The 20,408-nt window shown below is 43.5% G+C and overlaps 1 protein-coding gene and 1 long non-coding RNA gene across 3 annotated transcripts in view; one reads left to right on the forward strand and one right to left on the reverse strand.

The window, feature by feature from the left end:
- TRPC7 (transient receptor potential cation channel subfamily C member 7) overlaps nucleotides 1–20,408 on the reverse strand; it is a 122,801-nt gene that overhangs the window by 49,028 nt on the left and 53,365 nt on the right. The window lies entirely within an intron of this gene.
- LOC309335399 lies at nucleotides 8,988–10,053 on the forward strand. The gene is made up of 3 exons (XR_014153472.1): nucleotides 8,988–9,231; nucleotides 9,339–9,446; nucleotides 9,488–10,053. It is a non-coding gene; the product is annotated as an uncharacterized lncRNA (long non-coding RNA).

Below are 20,408 nucleotides of genomic sequence, written 5' to 3' on the forward strand. Positions count from 1 at the left end.
GGGGCACTTGAAATCAAATGATAAGAGGCAGCTCCAATTTAGTGAGACATTCACAGAAAGCAGTTCATCATGCGTGTTGCGCCTCTGGTTTCACTATGCCATTTGCACCAGTTTGTGGTGAAACTGGTATATCCAACAGGTTATGAAGCAAATACAATGGTACCTTGGTTCTCAAACTTAATCCGTTCTGGAAGTCTGTTCCAAAACCAAAGCATTCCAAAACCAAGGCGTGCTTTCCCATAGAAAGTAATGCAAAATGGAATGATCTATTCCAGACTTTTAAAAACAACCCCTAAAACAGCAATTTAACATGAATTTTACTATCTAACCAGATCATTGATCCATAAAATGAAAGCAATAAACAATGTACTGCAGTCACACAATCAATCAATCAGTAGCTGAACTGGTTCCCACACAGTCACAAAAACAAAACAAAAAAGAGCTGCAAAAGCAAAAATGCAAAAAAAATAGCAAAAACAGACAGACCTCAGTGTACCACTCAAAACGGAAGTGTATCACTCAAAACAGAAGTGTAACACTCAAAATGGAGCACATTCCGCAAAACGGAACGCTAAACTTCTGGGTTTGCAGTGTTTGGGTTCCAAGTAGTTTGAGTACCAAGGCGTTTGAGAACCACGGTACCACTGTAACCAGAATTGAATGGGAGCAGTCTACATACTCCCTCCTACACCCACCAGCCCCTATTTTTTGCAGGCATGTAAAATATATACCCCTTATTTCCCCAGAGAATATAGTAATTGCTGTGTACTTGCAGCTCTGTCTACTCTTTGGGTTCCTATGGCGGTATATTCTTTGGATTATGTTTTTCTTCCCAACATAGGTTGGGTGGGACAAGAGTTATGGGACAAATGAGAGCAGAGTGGGAGGTTTGAAACCACAGTTGACCAGCCCTTGGCATTGGTCCCTAGTATCTCTTTGTCTAATATTTTCATTGGCACTTCAGAGTATGGTGCTGATGTCAGCGTGCACATAACTGTACCCCTTTTGTCCACCACCATTTATTCATTTTCTTTGCTGGAAGAAAAACCATCATAAAAAACCTCTGCGTGCCTTTCATTTTTCTTGTAGGCACAATGCAGACAATTAAATCAGCATTTAATCAAACCAATGCCAAAGGCAGTTAGAGTCCAAAATGTTTTGAACAAAGCAAACGAACTGCTTATTAGTTTAAATGTTAAAACTCCACTTAGAGGGGATATGACATCTCACATTTAGGAATCATTAAATATTGTCTAATTTGAGCTCCAAAAGCAAGCTGAGGGTGTATATCTACAGCTGGAGAACTGTGAATGTCATTAAAACAGAGCATGACCTATATAACAATATAGAACAATGCAACAGAATAGTTATTATGTAATAGGGTTGATGGGACGCGGGTGGCGCTGTGGGTAAAACCTCAGCGCCTAGGGCTTGCCGATCATCTGGTCGGCGGTTTGAATCCCCGTGGCGGGGTGCGCTCCCATCGAACGGTCCCAGCGCCTGCCAACCTAGCAGTTCGAAAGCACCCCCAGGTGCAAGTAGATAAATAGGGACCGCTTACCAGCGGGAAGGTAAACGGCGTTTCCGTGTGCTGCGCTGGCTCGCCAGTTGCAGCTTATCATGCTGGCCACATGACCCGGAAGTGTCTTCGGACAGCGCTGGCCCCCAGCCTCTTAAGTGAGATGGGCGCACAACCCTAGAGTCTGGCAAGACTGGCCCGTACGGGCAGGGGTACCTTTACCTTTTTAATAGGGTTGAAAGAGATTACTTAATCTTAAGTAGCCTGGACAAACTGTCTAGCTGACCATCAGTTGGGCTAGTGCTTTCCCACAGGAATTGGGCCACATTTGGTCCAGTGGAAATGATTATTGAAATATATATTTTTTTTAGTGCTGTTATTTATTGATTACCTGGTATACAATTTTCTTTGCAGGAAGCTGGAATCTAAATGAGTGTCTTATTTAATCAAGGAAGGAAATGCAGGATTTCCAGCTAGGTTGTAGGGGTTGGAGGGTACCTGCAGTGAAGACTCAACAGGTAAGTGTGGTGCTTAACCCTGTCCTTGCTGGCTGATTCTGTCTGCAAATCTGACTCTGCAAATCACCTCTCTTTTAGACTCCATACCTGGCTGGCAGTGAGCCTAGGTCACCATCATCTTTGTTAATGTTTTTACCTGTAAAATTATGCAGTTTTCCCTCAAAAAGAAAGCCCAGGCTAACTAATAGCATCATACAAACACAATATTATGAAAAATACAAACAATTAATAAAAATGCTGCAATCAGCTAACAGAGCTGCACAGTCAATGCATAGGAAAAAACAGTTCTATACCAAATCCACAAAGATTAAATCAATAAGCAAGGGATCTCGATCTCTCTCTCTGTCCCACCCCCACCCACCCTCCCCCACCCACCCCTTTTTTTTTACTCAACCAGTCAATGTTGCTAATGGGGACAAGTCCACTCTAAATACTAGCAGAATGCTGGAGAAGAATCAGGCACACCCTAATTAATGCAACGGTAGCAAAAAATAATGAGAGCCACCATGGCAAAAAAAACCTTTTCATGTAAAACCTGCCCACCCATCACAGGGCAATAGAGAGGCACTGCTCTCTGCTACTCTCATTCTAACAGAGAACCTTCTGGAGGCAATTGCCTCCAGTGGTTGTTGTAACCACCAATGAAACATTTCAGTCTGTGTCTGCCACTCATGGGGCTTGATGCTCCAGGTAAGTTTACTCAAATGTCACTTAACTGGAAAGACAGTCCCTGCTCTTCAGCGGATGTGGGGCAAGGCAGAAATGGCCTTGAGGGCCAGCATTTCCTTCAGTGCTCCCCAAGAGGTTTGCTCCCTCTTGTTACCTCTGCAAATGGAACCACAATTTTGCCCTGATAATGTCAAGTTCTCCCCTCGTAACATCAAACCATTAAGCTGTTCACAGATTCTCTCAGAAATAAATGACAGCTCACTTGTCCAGTGATATGCATAACATATGAGATACATGAGCCCAGGGGATATAATTTTTGCTGACATTCAGAAGGTATATACTTCTTAATTCTTTCTTCCATAAAGTTGGGATCATTCTTCAATCTAATTGAACACAAATGAAATTGCCTGGTATCAAAGCATGGTTTCCTAATGACAAATCCACCACAGCTTCACAAAGGAGTTTTTATTAGAAGAGATAAAGCTTCTTCCTTTTACATATTTTACCCCAGAGTGACTCCATCTCTGCGCCACATATAATGTGACTGACTGCTAATAATCTTTCGACATGATTAAAGATAAAGATAATGAAAAGGAGAGATAAAGAAAATGTTATTATCATAGTTTATTGCATTTTGTGAGAAAGCAAAAGGAGATTAAGGCTCTTCAAGAGGAATTTTTTTTTTTAAAGGAAAAAGTATTCAGAGACACAAGCCCCAGGGATAGTATGACACATCTCTATATAAATGATATCTCAGGGGGAGAAAAAGACACTGAACACCAGAGAACAACAGCAAATCTAACTTGTGAATTTATTGCAACCGGCTATAAGTAGTACATTGGTAGAAAAATAAAATAGTAGCATTTATGGTGTGAGGTTTCAAATGATTATAGACTCTTGTGGGTATATGATTGAGTTCCATAAAAATCAATAGAGGTTTGGGCACTGATTTCAAAGGAATGATTATCTCTGAACCTGGACATAACTGTGACTGTCTGATAAAGGTAGCATCCAGATGACAGACTCACCGACAGCTGACTGAGCAGCAGAAGATTAAGCGGGAAGGGACATCAAGGAAGAGACAGCTAAGTAGCAGATAAGTTTCACACTATACTACCTGTGTTGGAATATGGCAGATGTGGGCTGCATTTGGGCCTTCAAATGTTCCTGAATTAATAGTAATAATAATACTGAACTATTTTTCCTCCCCAAAAGTGAAACTGAAAGTGACTTACAAAATGAATATTAAAAACAAGTGGAGTACATTTGAATTATTATTTTTTGATGTCAAGTCTCTCTCTCTCTCTCTCTCTCTCTCTCTCTCTCCACACACCCCTTCTTAATTTGCCTCCCATCAGTGGTGGTGAGCAGGGTGAATTAACTATGCCAGCTTCAGGGTTGGGGGAAGTTCTGCAGCTGGTTTGGGGTGTGCTGGGTATGGATAAATGATAAATTCAATTCTGTTCGCACTTAGGTAGGTGATCCTACCTAATTCATACTTTCTGAAACAATTTGTGAACCAAAATGCTGCCCTCCTTTGAAATTCACATTTCTCCAAATTCTGCATTGCACTTCTCCAGCCAAGTAATGTGTACACAAATGCATAAACCCATAGACCAGGGTATTGTGTTAAAAAACCCCCCACATATTAGTGAAAACAACACACAAAAATGCATTATAGCTGGGGAAAATTGCTTTGCAAAAATGTGTGTATTAGGTGAAATGGCATCTATAAATGTGTAAATTGGGAGAAATTTGCATCCAAATGCTGATAAATTTTCATGACGGCTTTTTAAAAACAACAAAACAAAGCTGAAAACTGATGTGGAAAAGTTTGGGAGAATGATAAACCAGGAGAAATTGAAACTGAGAGCTTTGCCCTGGCGAATGTGAAAGCCTTTTAATTTTGTGGATCAAAACCTCCTCCCATCTGCTAAAACTCATTCAACCCAATAAACCCTTCTTCCCTTCCCTGCTGCTAGAGCACTGAGAGCAGAGGACCAAAAAGAAATGTGGCCAACCCAGGCAAGTAGGTACCTATTATTAACTGACATGAATGGTAAGCATACCAACAACTGCAGTGAATCACAGTAGAATAGGCACATCTATTTATAGTTGCAGGGCTTCATTAAATTGGAGGCCCCTAGTCATTGCTAACTGAATTTGAGAGTACAAGCTATTCTCAACATGCTGCATGTTCCAATAATTATTGTAATAGAAAAATAATTGATTGCATTTGGCAGCAAGGTACTCTAAGACTGGTTCTGTTATAATTTGTCATATATTTTAATCTACTTCAACACTAGTAGTATGTAGGAACAGCTAAAGCAAAAACAAATATGAAATGGAAAGTGAGAAGGGATTTTCGTCCTGTCTATGTTTATTAAAATTCATGGAAACATATTTTCTTCACAAAACAAAGGTTGGTGGTTTACTAGACTGGAATAAAATTAGAAGGGACTGAAAAGTTTAACAAATTTAGGTTCTGGCAGTCAACCCCTTTCCCCATTGTTTTCTCCATTTTAAAGAATGAGTCAGTAACCTGTTGCAAAACTGAGCAGTATTAACAACAGGATCTTCAAATAATTACTTTACTTAGCTATTTCCCTTTCCTAGAAACTGACATTATGAAAATGTGAGAGGAGGCTGTTAATGGCTTATTTAGAATGCAAGCATACAAAGGGACACTATCAGGAAAACATCAAAATGAAAGTCTTCATCTTATTGTGAAGACCTTGTTGCAAAAAGAAAGGAAGGAAGTCAACCACTTTGGTTACAATCCTATGCACATGCACCATAACTATGACCACACAGCATTTTATTGTACAAAACTGTCATGGTTAAAAACTGCAGGCTGTATGCTGTAGAGAATAGGGTTAAATATGGTTGGCCATTGCTTTGGCACATGAAGAAAGAGAGCACATTTCTCATCTTCCTTTCTCTCTGCAAGCATAGTGCATCAGCCACCATCTCACACAGACTTGTGTGCTTTTTGCTCCCTGTTGTCCAGCTTCTGAATACCCGATGTTTTTATTGCCTTTGTAGCCCACACACAGCCTGAGCCCATTATTTATCCCTTTCATATAAGATGGCAAATTTTGCATGCTTGGAGTTGTCAGTCTGTTTTAATTCATAACCTTCACAAGCAAATATAAACAAAAGTTTCCTCTAGGTTTATAAGAGCTTTTGAATTTTAAGAGAAACTGATAGGTGTTAGCATCAAGAAAAGGATCTGTGCACAAACATTGGACAGGCCAGAGTTAAATAATGCCACAGTTGGCCTCACCTTAAGAATGTTAACCACAGTTCATCAGTTCAGTGGGTTACTTTTCTTGTCTTTGCCCCCACTCAGTGAAGCACGACCCCAGTGAGATCCAACGATTGGCCAGTGGCATTTTTAGTCAATAAAACTGCAAGCGAACAAAGTTCAAAATGCTGCAGCTGAGCTCTGAACTTCATTTTTGTATTTTACTGACTGACTAGCAATACCTTGCCCTTACATAACATGGAGGGCATGGCGAAGGCATTCCCGGAGGTTCAAGGGAAATGCTGTTCTGAGAAAGTCTGGAAGGTTCTGTGAGGTTTTACCAAGTTCCAGAACATTCTTGGAGGCTAGTGAAAAATGAACCCACATACTTTCCTGAAGTGTTCTACTTCATTCTGTTTTCCCTTTGATGGCAAAAATGAACAATGTGATACAATTCTTAAAATGTTTACATGTATATAAAATGCAATTTATTTTATTTTTAATTGTATTGTTTGCTACTTTGTTGTTTGCCATCCTAAGGTCCCTTGAGAGGAAAGGTGGGGCATTTTACAAACAGACAAATGAATGAATGAATTGATATCACAATCACCCACACTCATATACACTACCTGTTTAACAGGCAGAAATATTTTACATTTTTGCATTATACGCTCCTCCTCATGAACATTCACACCAGTGTGACCATCCAGTTTATGTGGTGTTAGCAAAAGAAATGAGGATGAATAACTTGAGTGGCACCACTGCTATGGAGTGCTCTCTCTCCACCTTCAAAGTTTTGGGGTGCCAGGTGAAGCCCCTGTGTTCTCCCCAGCTTTTAAGATTCCATGGTTTTACTTCTTAAAAGATTACTTTTTGTCTTCTGCTTGCTGGTTTTTAGTGTTGTTTACTGATTTTTTGTTGGCATATGGCTTTATGCTACTTTTCATTAATTTTGTGTTGACATTGCTTTTATAAATTGTTTTTGGGGCTATGGACTAAGATATTAATATACAAATTGCTTAGAGAAAGTCAGAAATACTTACAGAAATAAAGCAATAGCTGAGAGGGTAGTCCATGACAGGGTTGTGGTTCTCCAAATATACACAGTGCCTCAGATATTTGCCTGGTTTGCCCATCTTTATGTTTGACCCCGAGTTAGGTAAAGCGTGTTCTCATTAAAAGAGAGCACGTGTTGCCGTTGGGGCCAGCAAAAGCATTCCTAGTTGCTAGCCAGGCTGTGGCAAGGGAATTGAATGGATTGGTGGTTGTTGTTACTAGGGTAAATTTGATGTTGCCAATTAAGGGGTGGGATCAGAGGTTATTTATACTGGGTCCACAGAATGTTCCTTTCTCTTTCGCTGTGGACACCGGATCACATGGAGCACTTGGACTGTCTGGAGGACAGTGATGCAATCTTCTCATTGTCTGGTTACATTCATTTATTTCCCCCTTCTTTTAAACCTCTTTAGTCCCTTAAATAATTTAATTCCCCCCTTTTCCTGTTCGATTTCCCACCCCACCCCTTACCCTGCCCTATGGGAAGATTCTCCCTGTATCTGTGGCTTGCCTTTCCCAATAGGGAGAGGGCCCCTGGTTTCCCCCATTTCTCCTGTTGTAAATTGCGGGGCTAGTCAGGGCTGTTCCCAGCTTAGCTGGAATCATTTTCGTTTATAGCACCCCCAAAGGTTGCCTTTATTTGAGTGTGTGCAGCGCTGTTGGCCAAATATTAATCTAGCCTTGGGCAGGAGCACTATTTTGAGTTCTTTTAATATTGCTAGGAGACTAAGATTCTCAAGAGCAGAGCCAGGGAGGCCTATTTGGCCTGCACATTACTTCCAGGCCTAAGTCTGCTACAGGTAGCAGTTAATTGTTAAGTCTCTGACCTCTCTATAAGAATGTACCTGCTTGCAGGCTCAGTTGCTGCTAATGTATATCTGAGGCAGACAGAGGGCCCCAGAGGCTCCCTGTGCCTCCAATGACTATGAGCACTCTGTATATGCTCTTGAACTATGCTGTTTCTGAACAAGTTTATTTTCGTTGAGTTTGTTTTGCCCTGATAGTGGCGACTGCCATTTTAGAGACGTGGCTTAGTGGCTAAAGTGTAGGACTAGGACCTGGGAGACAGGGTTCATATCCCCCTCTTAGCCATTGTTATCACAAAACAAAACAAACTGCTCCTTTTGGGCTATTCTGTAGTTCGGCCCATTTGTGGTAAAAGAACTTTGGGTTTCTTGAAGGGGTGCTTCCCTCTAAAAGGGCAAGCAGGGGTACCTGGACAGGCTGTGGGCTACCTCAACTCTGCTATTTCACTGGAGACATTTATGCCTGGCCTAGCAGGTGATCCTAGGGCTTTGCCCTAGAATTCGATGGCCTGGAAGCGTTTCCGGCCTGAATAGTGTCCCCATGTGGTCCATGAAGCATTGGTTTCACCGGTTCCCTACATGGTTTAGTTTTTGCAGACTATGACAGGACCTCTACAGGGGTCAGGGTGAGGCTGTCCTGCGTCTTTAGGGATCATCCTGGATAGCTCAGCTGGTCAGTGCATAGTGCCGGTAATGCCTAGGTTGCAGGATTGGTCCCTATATGGGACAGCTGCATGCTCCCCCATTGCTCTACCTGGACACTTAGGCCCAGTGTCGAGGGCCTTTTGGTGGTTCCCTCACTGCGAGGGATGTAACAGGCGCCACGTTTGCAATATGCAAGCGGGAGAAAGCACCTTTGCGTGCCCGCATTGCAGTTTGCTCTGTGCATTGCAGGGCACAGCGCTGCACGGGCTGCATTTGCATTGCATTGCGTGAGGGATTTGCATTTGCATTGCACAGAGGTGTGCATTGCATGGAGGGTGTGTGTGCATTGCACAGAGTGTGTTGTTGCATTGCACGGAGTGTGTTGTTGCATTGCACGGAGTGTGTGGGTGTGGGCACATTGCACGGAGTGTGTAGTTGCATTGCACCAAGTGTGTGAGCATTGCACGGAGTATGTAGTTGCATTGAACGGAGGGTATGTGCAGCGCACAGAGTGTGTAGTAGCATTGCGCGGAGCTTGTTGTTGCATTGCGCGGAGTGTGTAGTTGCATTGCATGGAGTGTGTGTGCATTGCACGGAGGGTGTAGTTGCATTGCACAGAGTGTGTTTTTTGCATGGCACAGTGTGTAGTTGCATTGCACGGAGTGTGTAGTTGCATTGCACGGAGGGTGTAGTTGCATTGCACGGAGTGTAGCTGCATTGCATGGAGGGTGTAGTTGCATTGCACAGAGTGTGTTTTTTGCATGGCACAGAGTGTGTAGTTGCATTGCACGGAGTGTGTAGTTGCATTGCACGGAGTGTAGCTGCATTGCATGGAGGGTAGTTTCATCGCTTGAAGTGTGTTTTTGCATTGCACTGAGTGCGTTTTGCATTGCACGGAGTGTGTAGTTGCATTGCACGGAGTGTGTAGTTGCATTGCACGGAGTGTGTAGTTGCATTGCATGGAGTGTAGCTGCATTGCATGGAGGGTAGTTTAATTGCTTGAAGTGTGTTTTTGCATTGCACTGAGTGCGTTTTTGCATTGCACGGAGTGTGTAGTTGCATTGCACGGAGTGTGTGGTTGCATTGCATGGAGTGTAGCTGCATTCCATGGAGCGTAGTTGCATTGCACAGAGTGCATTTTTGCATTGCACGGAGTGTGTAGTTGTGTTGCACGGAGTGTAGTTGCATTGCATGGAGTGTGTGTGTGCTGCATGGAGTGTGTTTTTTGCATTACACAGAGTGTGTGTCTGAAAAGGAAGCTGGCTCGGCGGCAGCTTTGTCAGAACTTCTTTAGGGGTTCTGGCCAGCATCGGCCCTGTAAATTTACGTATTATGATGGCAGCACAAGATGCCCCCTGCCCAAGCGGGGGCTGGAAGCTGGCAAGCAATAGCTCAATACCTTTTGCCCTTATTCCCATTTTATTCGGGGATCCAGATGAATATTGTTGCAAAAACATACCACTTGCCTATGGAGTAGCTGTCTGCCTTGAAGGAATTTATTTTGTAATACTTCCTCTGTAGCAAGTGATGCTTCATCAGATCCGATCTTGCTGGGTCACTTAATTAATCTTGCATGCAGAGTGGTTGCCCCAGGCCGCCCTTCCCTTCCCACTAGGCCAGGTTGCCTGCGGCCTGAGGTCCCCTTGCCTTTCTCATGCAATGGTTGCAATCCCAAATGTATGCAATAGTAGTTGGCCATGGCAGGATACCTGGAACTTGCACAGGGATTTTCAGGTTCATGCTGATGCTGCTGGATCCTTGCCCTTTGGTTTTATTTATTTATTTATTTATTTATTTATTTATTTATTTCAGGAGCTGCTGGTGTGCAAAGCCATGGCCTCAAGCCCGGTGTGGTGAGGCAATCATGTGACCTAACTTTTCTTGAGTTTTTCCCCATTGTAGTAGCAGTTCACATGTGGCCCTAGGAGTTCAGTGAACATCGGATCTGCTTTTGGTCTGATAACCAGGCAGTGGTGAGCGTCTTGGCAAAACGGTCCTCACGCTTTAGCTGAGTCTCCGCCCCTCCACTCATGCTTTTGAGCTGCGCCGCTTAAGGTTCAATGTTGTGCTTTCTGCTCCTGATTACGGGATCCTCTAATGATGTCGCTGACACTCTATCCCATTTTCAGATGGAGCGCTTCAGACACTCAGCTACTGCCAGACTTTTCCAGACCACCTGTGGCATTTTGACAACAATTAGTAATTACAGAGAGCAGCAGCTTCCATTTCCCCTTCTGCTTTTAGCTCTTATGGGAAGGCCTGGATGGATTTCTTAGCCTTAAGCTGGCAGTCCTCGGCCATTCAGATGAACTGGCCCCCATCCTCTGAGCAGATCCTGCAGTATTTGGTCCACCTGCTGCAGATTGGGCGTGCTGTTATAACTATCAGAATTCAGTCCGCTGCAATGTCTGTTACACTGAAGCTTTAATTTTCAGAGACCCTTGTATAAAGTTTGTTGTGTGCAGGGCCTTGGAAGGTTGGAATAGGCTCCAACCTCATAGGACAGTGGGCAGGAAGTCGGTCAATTTTACCTATGCAGTATCTGCAACAAGTTAAAACTTATCTGCTGGTAAAAGATCAAGGCGAGACTCCTTTCAGTATTCCATTGCTTTTTGGTGCACTGAGGGTTGGGGAAATGGTTGTTGTAGCTAGCACGGGGCTGAGAGTCTGGAGGCTTATTGCTTCAGGACTTTTCCTTATCTGCTTTGGAGCTTATCATTAGAGTTGGGAACTCTAAAACAGACTTAGTGGGCAGGAGTGCCACAATCTGGCCTCCTGTCACAGGTAAGGAGGGCCCTTGCCCAGTTATGGATACCAGAAATATTTGGCTTTTCATTCCCCTGGGGGCAGGCCCGCTCCTAGTGCGTGAAAATGGGTTCCTGTTAGCCAGGCGTCAATGTGCTTACGTTGTGCACCAGTTATTCCGGCCTGTGGCTTGCCTACCACTGAACACGCCTCATTCCTTCCGAATAGGGCTGCTGCAAAGGCTGCACACTGGGGGCCTGTCAGTAGACAGGATTGTGAAGTCATTGAATGTCTGATGCTGAGAAGGGTTATATCAGGAAGCGTCACAATGATGTCTGTGCTGATGCTTGTCTGTTATTTCCTTTTTTCATAGGAGCAGCTGTGCACATTTGGGCCACAGCATTGTACGCTGGGCTGGCAAGCGCGCTGACGAGTCTGGACTGGGCGCCATCTCAGTCTCCCTGCCCATGTGAACATATACTGGATGTCCAGATGGGGAATGCTTTGGGAGGAGATCCTTCCTTTGGCGGTCGAGTGTGACCTGTGCTGGTCCTCCCGCAGTGCTGGTGATACAGCTGGACAAGAATGATTTGCCGTCTTCCTCCAGCATAAGTTTGCATTCCTGCATGCAAGAGGGCTTGGTTCGAGTTGATGGCAGCTCTCCCTGGACTCAAAATAATTAAAGGCATTGGTTCAAGGTGATCTGGAGGGGGGGTTGGAGCACCTGTCCCCTCCAACCGCTAGATGCGGTTGCTTTGGAATTCATTGCTCCCCCACAATGTTTGCTTGTACTGATGATATGGTGGGGCCCAGTCGTCAGTGCTGCCCTGCTGAGGTCAGGTGCAGCTAGTCGGGAACCAATGCCTAGACAAACTACCATTGAAGAGGCCGGAAAGCATTTTAATTCTTGCCACTCATGCAACGGCGCGTACTCCTGGCAGGCCCTCCTGCGGCAATAGTCCCACCTTCGGCGATTGTGGTGCAGCTTGGGGAAAACGATATGGTTTCCTTTGATTGCTATACGCTGCGTACTGCCATGTTACAGGACCTAAGGGAGCTGGCAGCTATGGTGCCTGCAACAAAATTGATTTGGTCACAGTTGCTTCAGCGCCGCGTTTGGCGCGGTAGTCCTTGCCCAGCGTCCACTGAGAAAGTTAGGAAGCGGATTAATTCCGCGGTGGGCAAGTTGGTGGTGAGCTTGGGCGGATTGGTGATTCCTCACCCTCGTATTTCCTTTAAGGAGGAGGTTTTATACAGGGCTGATGGGGGTTCATCTTTCCATGTTTGGGAATGATTTATGGTTGGATGCAGTGGTGTCCAAGTTGAGAGTGTGGTTTGCTTTGTGAATGGTGGCGGCGAGCGTAAGGGCTCTGGTGGCGGTTAGGCATTGGTTAAATTGGTTGGTGGAGGGGTATGGATTGGCTGTGCCTACCCCTCCAATGCTGCTGCAGAATGGGAATTCCGTTAAAGGAATTCTGGGGCTTACCATCCCCTTGTCCAAACCCCTGGAATCGGGTGCGGGCCGTGTAAGACCCCAAGGCGCACGCAGGGAGGAACTGAAGGGTCTGTGTCGCAGCCCCAGTTGCCCTGCCTGTTCCTCCACACTGACTTACGCTGGAATCCGGGAGTCAGTGCTATCCCCAAAGCGGGGGGGGATAGCTAGTCATAACCAATGCCTAAGCAACCATTCACAATCTTGTATGATAATAAAGTTGTGGCCAAAATTATGCCAAAAACCTTAAACAAAAATTATGTGTGATGTGTGAGTTATTTGGGGAAGGGATGTTTTGGGGACCTCAGCACGCAAATATACAAGATCTGGAATCTCACCCTCCATTAACTCTTAATGCCAGAATGTTTCCCTTCTGTTTTTTGTATTCACATTAATTTAGCATCACAGTATGAAAAGAACATACTTTAAAGGGTTTGCTGCTCCTGGAGAAATATATGTAGACTAAATTGGGAGCAGCCCAGGTCACACACTCCGCAAGAGCCACTAATTGGTTTCATTAATTCTTTTAACTTTAGTAATCAAATTTTTTAATCTGTGGTCTGTCTGGGTTGCCATTTTATTTCACTAGCTTTCTCCCTTCCCTATAAGGCATGGAACCCTTGTATGGGCAGTGAGCAAAAAGGAAGCTTAAGAATTCAAATAAAATGAATCACATGTGAATAAGATGCTAAATGAGATACCCATGCCAGTAAGGACATTGTGATTATTTATGTTGACTCTGAAAAGATAGGTATCTAGGCAAGAAAGCACAAAGCGTGCATAGTTATGCAAGAAAATTACAATACAGTTGTTGAAAAGTTTTAACTGTGCGGCAGTAACTTAAATGAGCTGGGATTAGGGCCAGATCACATAAAGCCCAGAGATCTTTGAACAGGATGAACTAAGGCTGAGAGCAATGCCAAAATTCAGCACCTTTCATGCTCCATTCTAAATAATAGTTGCAGTGCCCCTGCTGGCACCCCTGAGGCTCTGCACTCAGTGCAACTGAACTCCTAAACCTGCCTCTGTTGGGTCCTTGTTCTGTGAAGAAAATGAGAGGAACGGACTTCTGCACTTTGTAGCATCTGAACTTTGCCTGCCAATTGGAGCCTAAACAGAAGGGTGTGGGCATTTGTTCCCAAATTATTCATTTTTGCCCTTTCCCCAGTATTAATGTATTGGGTCAGATGCTAGCCAAGATGGCTGTGTACAACATCAAAGGCAGCATGCCTCAGAACATCAGTTTCCGGGGTCATGAGTGGGGAGAATGCTCTTGTGTTCATGACACACTTGTGGGCTTCCTATAGGCATTTTGCTGGCCCCTCTGAGGCCAGAATGGTACATAAGAAGATGTTACTGCTATTTATTAGTTGTTGTTTTTCTAATGTCTTCTGTTTATCTTTACAAGATACCTGAAGTTGCTTCCTTCAGCTTATTTACCCTCCTGGCTGCAGCTATTCTGTTTCACAGAGAACTGATTTCTTTTCGTATGCCTGGCCTCTCCTTGGCCAGTGGTACCTCAGGTTACATACACTTCAGGTTACATACGCTTCATGTTACAGACTCCGCTAACTCAGAAATAGTACCTCGGGTTAAGAACTTTGCTTCAGGATGAGAACAGAAATCATGCTCCAGCGGTGCGGCAGCAGCAGGAGGCCCCATTAGCTAAAGTGGTGCTTCAGGTTAAGAACAGTTTCAGGTTAAGAATGGACCTCCAGAATGAATTAAGTCCTTAACCCGAGGTTTTTTCTTTCACTTTTGTAGCTATCTCTTCCTGTCATGCAAACTGAGCTAAGAGACTGAAGCAGTGACTAAACACCCTTCCCACCCAATAAATGAGCCAGTCCTCCAACATGCTGAGAGAGGAGGGAAGGAAAAGAGGCTTCCATGCAGGATGGGGGAGGTTCAAGCATCTCGACTGTGTGACCAATGCAGTGAAAAATCCAAATTTAATGGAGCAGGCAGTTGTCCGCTTGGAGCATCTTCCCAATCTTAATTATTAATAATGAAATTATGGGAGGGGGGGACGTTTCCTGAATCAGCTCTGTATTTTAAATAGAATTTGCAAAGCCATCTGGAGAACTGTTTAAATTTTATTAAATTTTTTTCTCCCCAAAACCAATTTATGTGCCTAGCTGTTAATTAAACTGAGAGAGGTGCTGTGCCTTTCGTGGTGAGCAAAGAATTGTACTGGCAGCTGTGGGAAGCTGGAGCTGGGCTCTCGAGAGCTGCAATTTGGTGGCATAGAAAGAGGTCACTTGACGTCTCGAATGAAGGTGATGAATGGTTCACCTCCCAAGGAGGACTACTGGCTTCATACTGGGCTATATTAAACGAAAAGTGCTGGGGAGGGGAAAACACATTTTCATTACAAAATGGCTTGCGCCTTTCATACTTACAACATAAATCCAAGGTATTCTATAATGTGTTTAACTGATTTTAATCTTGCATTTTTATTTTGCTGTAACCCAGTCTGGAAGGAAATCCAATAAATAATATAATCATCCCCACCACCATTGATTTTATGTTCAGTGCTGGCTCCAGTTTTTGTTTGTTTGTTTGTTTTTTGAGGGGGTGGGATGGGGCTTGGGTAGTGCTGCTATTAAGAATTTTTAGACTCTGTACTTGTTTTATTGAAGGGCGTGCTTCTTTAGAGGTTAATGTGTATAATTTCACTTACTTCAAAATGTGGTAAGCTAGTTCTGCTGCAGTTTTTTTGCCGGGGGGGGGGGCTTCCTGTTCATTCTACTGAATGGGGCCCTGGACCTGTGCTATACAGAATGTAGCTCTCTGTTTGAAGAGCTGTCCAATCTAAATCCAGTTTAAAGATAAGGAAGAAGTCAGCTGGCACCACTGCCTCCAGTCAAGGTGTCTTGAGTTGGCCTCTCTTCTCCATCCTATAATTGTTCACATGCCCCCTCTCTGCCCAGGAGCCCAATTGCTCATTGCTTTCAATGAGAGAGTTTAAAGCTTGCCTATTGAGAACTGGAACAGCTGAAACCACACCTCTCATTGCTGAAAGAATGTCCCTTGTGGGGCGGCATTCCAGTCACAGTTAAATGCTAGCCAGAAGCTCTACTGACCAACCCTCCTGGCCTGACGTCTGATGTACAGTACAAGCATCTGAAGGGAGGGAGGGAGACTCCATGCATGCAGAACACATGATCCAGAACCCTGGGCAACCAGGGGTTCAAGACCACATTCCAGATCGCCTTTCTGTCATATGTCTGCACTGCACACACACACACACACACACACACACACACACCACATTGGGAGGGCCTACTCATCACAGCCCCATGTTGGAGGTAGGCCTTTGGCAGGAGGATTGTTCGAAGTTCCTTGTGGGATTTTTCTTCTGTTTCCATTATCTGACTCAAAGCAACTTTTGAGGGTGTGTATAAAAAGCTGCCCCTGTGCTACTCCTTGACAAGAACAACAACAACAAAAATCACTTTCTTATCTGTACAGATAAGATGTACCCACAGTCCCAAGGGCTTTTTGCAGTTACAGCTGCATGAAAAGGCAAGCCGAAAGTACAGATTCCTTCCACAAAGGTCAGATTGTTTATTTTAGTGATATTTGTGATGTTTTTCTCTTGGTGTTTTATAAAGATAGAGACCATGTTTCATGATACTTCATCTACTCACTATAGTACCGGATGTACTTGCATTCTGACAAAAGCAAAATAATAATTCATAGCTTGGACTTTGTTTTTTTAAACCTTTGCTTATCTATATACTATTACTGAATATGTGGGAAGTAATCAAAGCCTGCCTTGAGTCTATATATATATATATATATATATATATATATATATATAGTGGTACAATGGCTGTATCATAGCCAATGGTGTTAATCTGAGGCGTGGTTATTGGAAATGTGTGTGCATATGTGTGTTTACCCACTGGTCTGTTGTAATGCTGGTGACAGGCTGCAGGGTGAGGAAAGCAATGGAGACAGGTAGCTTGTGGGGTGAGTGAGCAGGGCTTACAGTGGGGCAGTTTCAGCAACAAGGTAAAGGACCCCTGGAACGTTAAGTCCAGTCAAAGGTGACTATGGGGTTGTGGCGCTCATAATAATAATAATAAATAATAATAAATTTTATTTATATCCCGCCCTCCCCAGCCGAAGCCAGGCTCAGGGCAGCTAACAACAATCAAATAATCAAACAATCATCTCACTTTCAGGCCAAGGGAGCCAGCGTTTGTCCACAGACAGCTTTCCAGGTCATGTGGCCAGCATGACTAAACCGCTTCTGGTGCAACGGAACACTGTGACAGAAGCTAGAACGCACAGAAACGCTGTTTACCTTCCTGCCGGAGCAGTACCTATTTATCTACTTGCACTGGTGTGCTTTCAAACTGCTAGGTTGGCAGGAGCTGGGACAGAGCAACGGGAGCTCCCCTGTCGCAGGGATTCGAACCACAGACCTTCTGATTGGCAAGCCCAAAAGGTTCAGTGGTTTAGACCACAGCACCACCTGCCTGCTGATGAGCAACAAGGGCAGTGTGGTGGCACATGTGAGCTGTTGAGATTGACAAGTAGTAAGGGGAGGGGCATACAGGAGGGGGCTTGGGCAAGAAGTAAGGAGGGGCTTTGATGAGGAGTAAGGAGTAAGAGTAAGGGAAATGTGAATGGGTGGGGCTTAGGGGGCAGAGGGTTGGTGGGAGAGTAGTGGGAGTGGCAAGTGAAGCAAGCTGAGTGTCAGCTGTATGTATGTCTGTCTCTCTCTCTCTCTGTGTGTGTGTGTGTGTGTGTCTATGTATGTATGCATGTATGCATTCTATGAAATATATAATACTAATTCTTTTATATGTGGGATTCTCCACTATCATTTAGAGTGCTAAAATTATAAAGCACAGAACACTCACCAGTAAACCTACTTTTTTGCCAAGAATTTGATAAAGTGAGTAATAAAGAGATGCTAATAAGCTCCTACAGCAAGCAGATATCTATGTAATAAACAAATATGGTCATGGTGGGGGGAGGGGATGAGTATTGACGTAAGTAGAACAGTTTCTGCTGATTTGAACTCACTTTGTGTCAAGCCCCTCTTAGTGTTTCCAGAAGATTAAAATACTAAAAACAAAACAGAATGCTACTCTCTTGTTTTCCTCTAATCTTTTGAAATTCAAGGCTGTTGGAAGCCACACAGAATGCAGAGCCTCAAATTATAGAAATAATACATCAAAACAGCAGCATCCAGTACAATTCTATGCATGTCAACACAGAAATGAGTTCTGTGTACTTCAATATTGCAGCCTTTAGATTTTTAAAAAATTATTTAACAAAATTTATATGCTGCTTGATTGTAAGAAAACCCCTAAGCAGTTTACTTTTATATCATATTTTTCCAGCCTCAACAGGTGTGTAAATAGATAGAGAGGATAGTTAACAAGAGTATGCAACTGGCCACAAGACTGAGTTCGGACCACAATTTAATGCTTTGGAAAATGGCTTGTGTAGTTCCAAGGCACCTCATAGCAAGTTATTCAGCTTGGGATTCATCCAAGTCTACTTCATTCCCACAGTTTCATCACTGGGAAATTTTTAAAGCTTTTCTCCCTTTTGACAGAAGTGAAAAAAATCTACAGGCCTACTAACTCGTCCAGTGTGGATATGGCCTGCCAAATTATAGGCTAATAGTTTCAGAAGCCTTTGTGCTTTGCATATTTTTTTAAAAAAAATTAAACTTCTACAGCATTTGAATTTGTGTGTGGAATTGGGTGGAATTTGGCAACAAGGGTGCCTCTTCCAATGGCATGAATTTCTGCCAGATTTCAGGATAGCTTCAGTTGATTTTCATGTAGAGGCATCCATTTAAGACTTGGCATAGGTGGAAAATGAATTATTTTGTCTCCTCTAGTATTTTGTAAGCAATTGATATTTCACCTTCCAGGTGAAAATTACAAGCTTGACTTGTGAGTCAAGCAGAGCTCTCTCACTTTACCTTGGCATTGTGGCAGGCTTAGAAACATTGTTATTCACCTTTAGCAGATGCTTGTCTGCAGCATTATTTTAAATGTATACATCACTGAAGTGCCACAAAGTTCTACTTTGTTTTGTGCTACCTCACAGACATCATACTTCACCTCTGGCAAGCCACCTGTGCTGTTTTGCCTCAGGATTTGAGATTTGTCTGAGTCCATTGAACACCCCTAATAGACATATATCAGTCATGGTTTGGCCAGACCTTTGCATGCAGGAAGACTAATGCACAGATGGTTTCCCAGCCCAACTTCCTCTTTAATGCATCACACTGAGTTGCTCTCTTGATCTTGCAGATGATGTTTTCACTGCACAGCATGCAACAGTTGACTGCAACTGATTGCCAGTGGCTGTAGGGAAAATCTTGAAATGATGCCTAAGTAACTCCAAAATGCTCTGAAGCTCTGAAGCTCAGAAGGGGGGGAGGGGGAATCTTAGAGGATCTTTAACTCAATGATTCTCAGGTGGAATATCATCAGCTTTAAAGGCCTCTTTCTTAGCAGTGCTGCCTGGATCAGACAGCTTTTGCTGGAGGAAGCGTTAACGACTAAGCAGGCTAGAATGTTATATAATAAAAGAGGTATAATAAAAGTTATATAATAAAAGAGGTAAGATACAAACTACACACAGCTGTTATTCTGTGAATGGAAGGGAGCAGAGAAAGGGACCCCACTTTATATGTGCCTGCAGAAGTATTGGAACAAACATATTGCTTTGTTTACATTTGTCCTGTAACTTCCTACTAAAATTCTGCAACCTTTTAATACCACAAATGCTCTGGGTTGTCTGGTTGTTATTTTCCCTCCCCCCCCCCCCACTTTGATTGCACTATAGCACAAGACTGCTCCCCCAGATGGCAATAATATAGGGAAGCATTGCTGAACAACTAATGTGTGGATGGTCCAGTTTAATATCCACCACTTATCCACTTTTGCTGCCTACATGACATGTTGAAGAATACATCTAGAGTAGGTAAAAAGAATCCCCACTAGATCAGAGAAGCCCCCACTTTCCCACTTCTCGAGCTGCCTCTGGCACCTCTGATGATGTTGTGCTGTCCCCCAACCCTTTGAGGCAGATTTTTTTGGGGGAAAACAAATGGAGCTGCAGCAGGAAGGGTGAATCAGTGAAGCTGATTCCAACCCTTCTGTTCTTCTCTCCTGGATCAAAAAGCCTTCTGTGAATAAAATAATGCCATTGGACATTTTCGTGTATTACTCAGATGAAGCATTGGATGGTTGCTTAATCTAGTGCTTACACCAGTAAGAGCTTGCAGCTCAGCCTTAAACCTGGCAATGGGTTTGCACACACAGGTTGTAAAGACCACTCGGACACCACAAACTCATTATGCCCATGGAATGCATAATGGCAAAAAAAGAAGAAGAGAAGTCGTGTGAGTCATTGAAATTGAATTTCAAATACGAGAAACTCTCACTGAATAGAATCTTCCATAAACTTGGTGTATACGCTGATTATGGAATCCAGTCGCAGCTGTTCTTAAGGAAATTCTGGGAGTGGCCTTGCCACCTACTTTTCCTGTCCCTTTTCTCCTTTGAAAGGAGATATTAGAAGGGGGATAGGGGAGAGAAGAGGGGAATAAGAGGGAAAAGAACGTTTGACCTTTCCACAGAAATCTGTTCCACTTGCAAATGAGCATAATTGGATATCACCATAGATAAACAGATTAGATAGATAGGTGATAGATAGATAGAGAGATAGA

Source organism: Podarcis erhardii (genome assembly GCF_964252035.2).
Source record: "Podarcis erhardii genome assembly, chromosome: 2".
Taxonomy (NCBI): domain Eukaryota; kingdom Metazoa; phylum Chordata; class Lepidosauria; order Squamata; family Lacertidae; genus Podarcis; species Podarcis erhardii.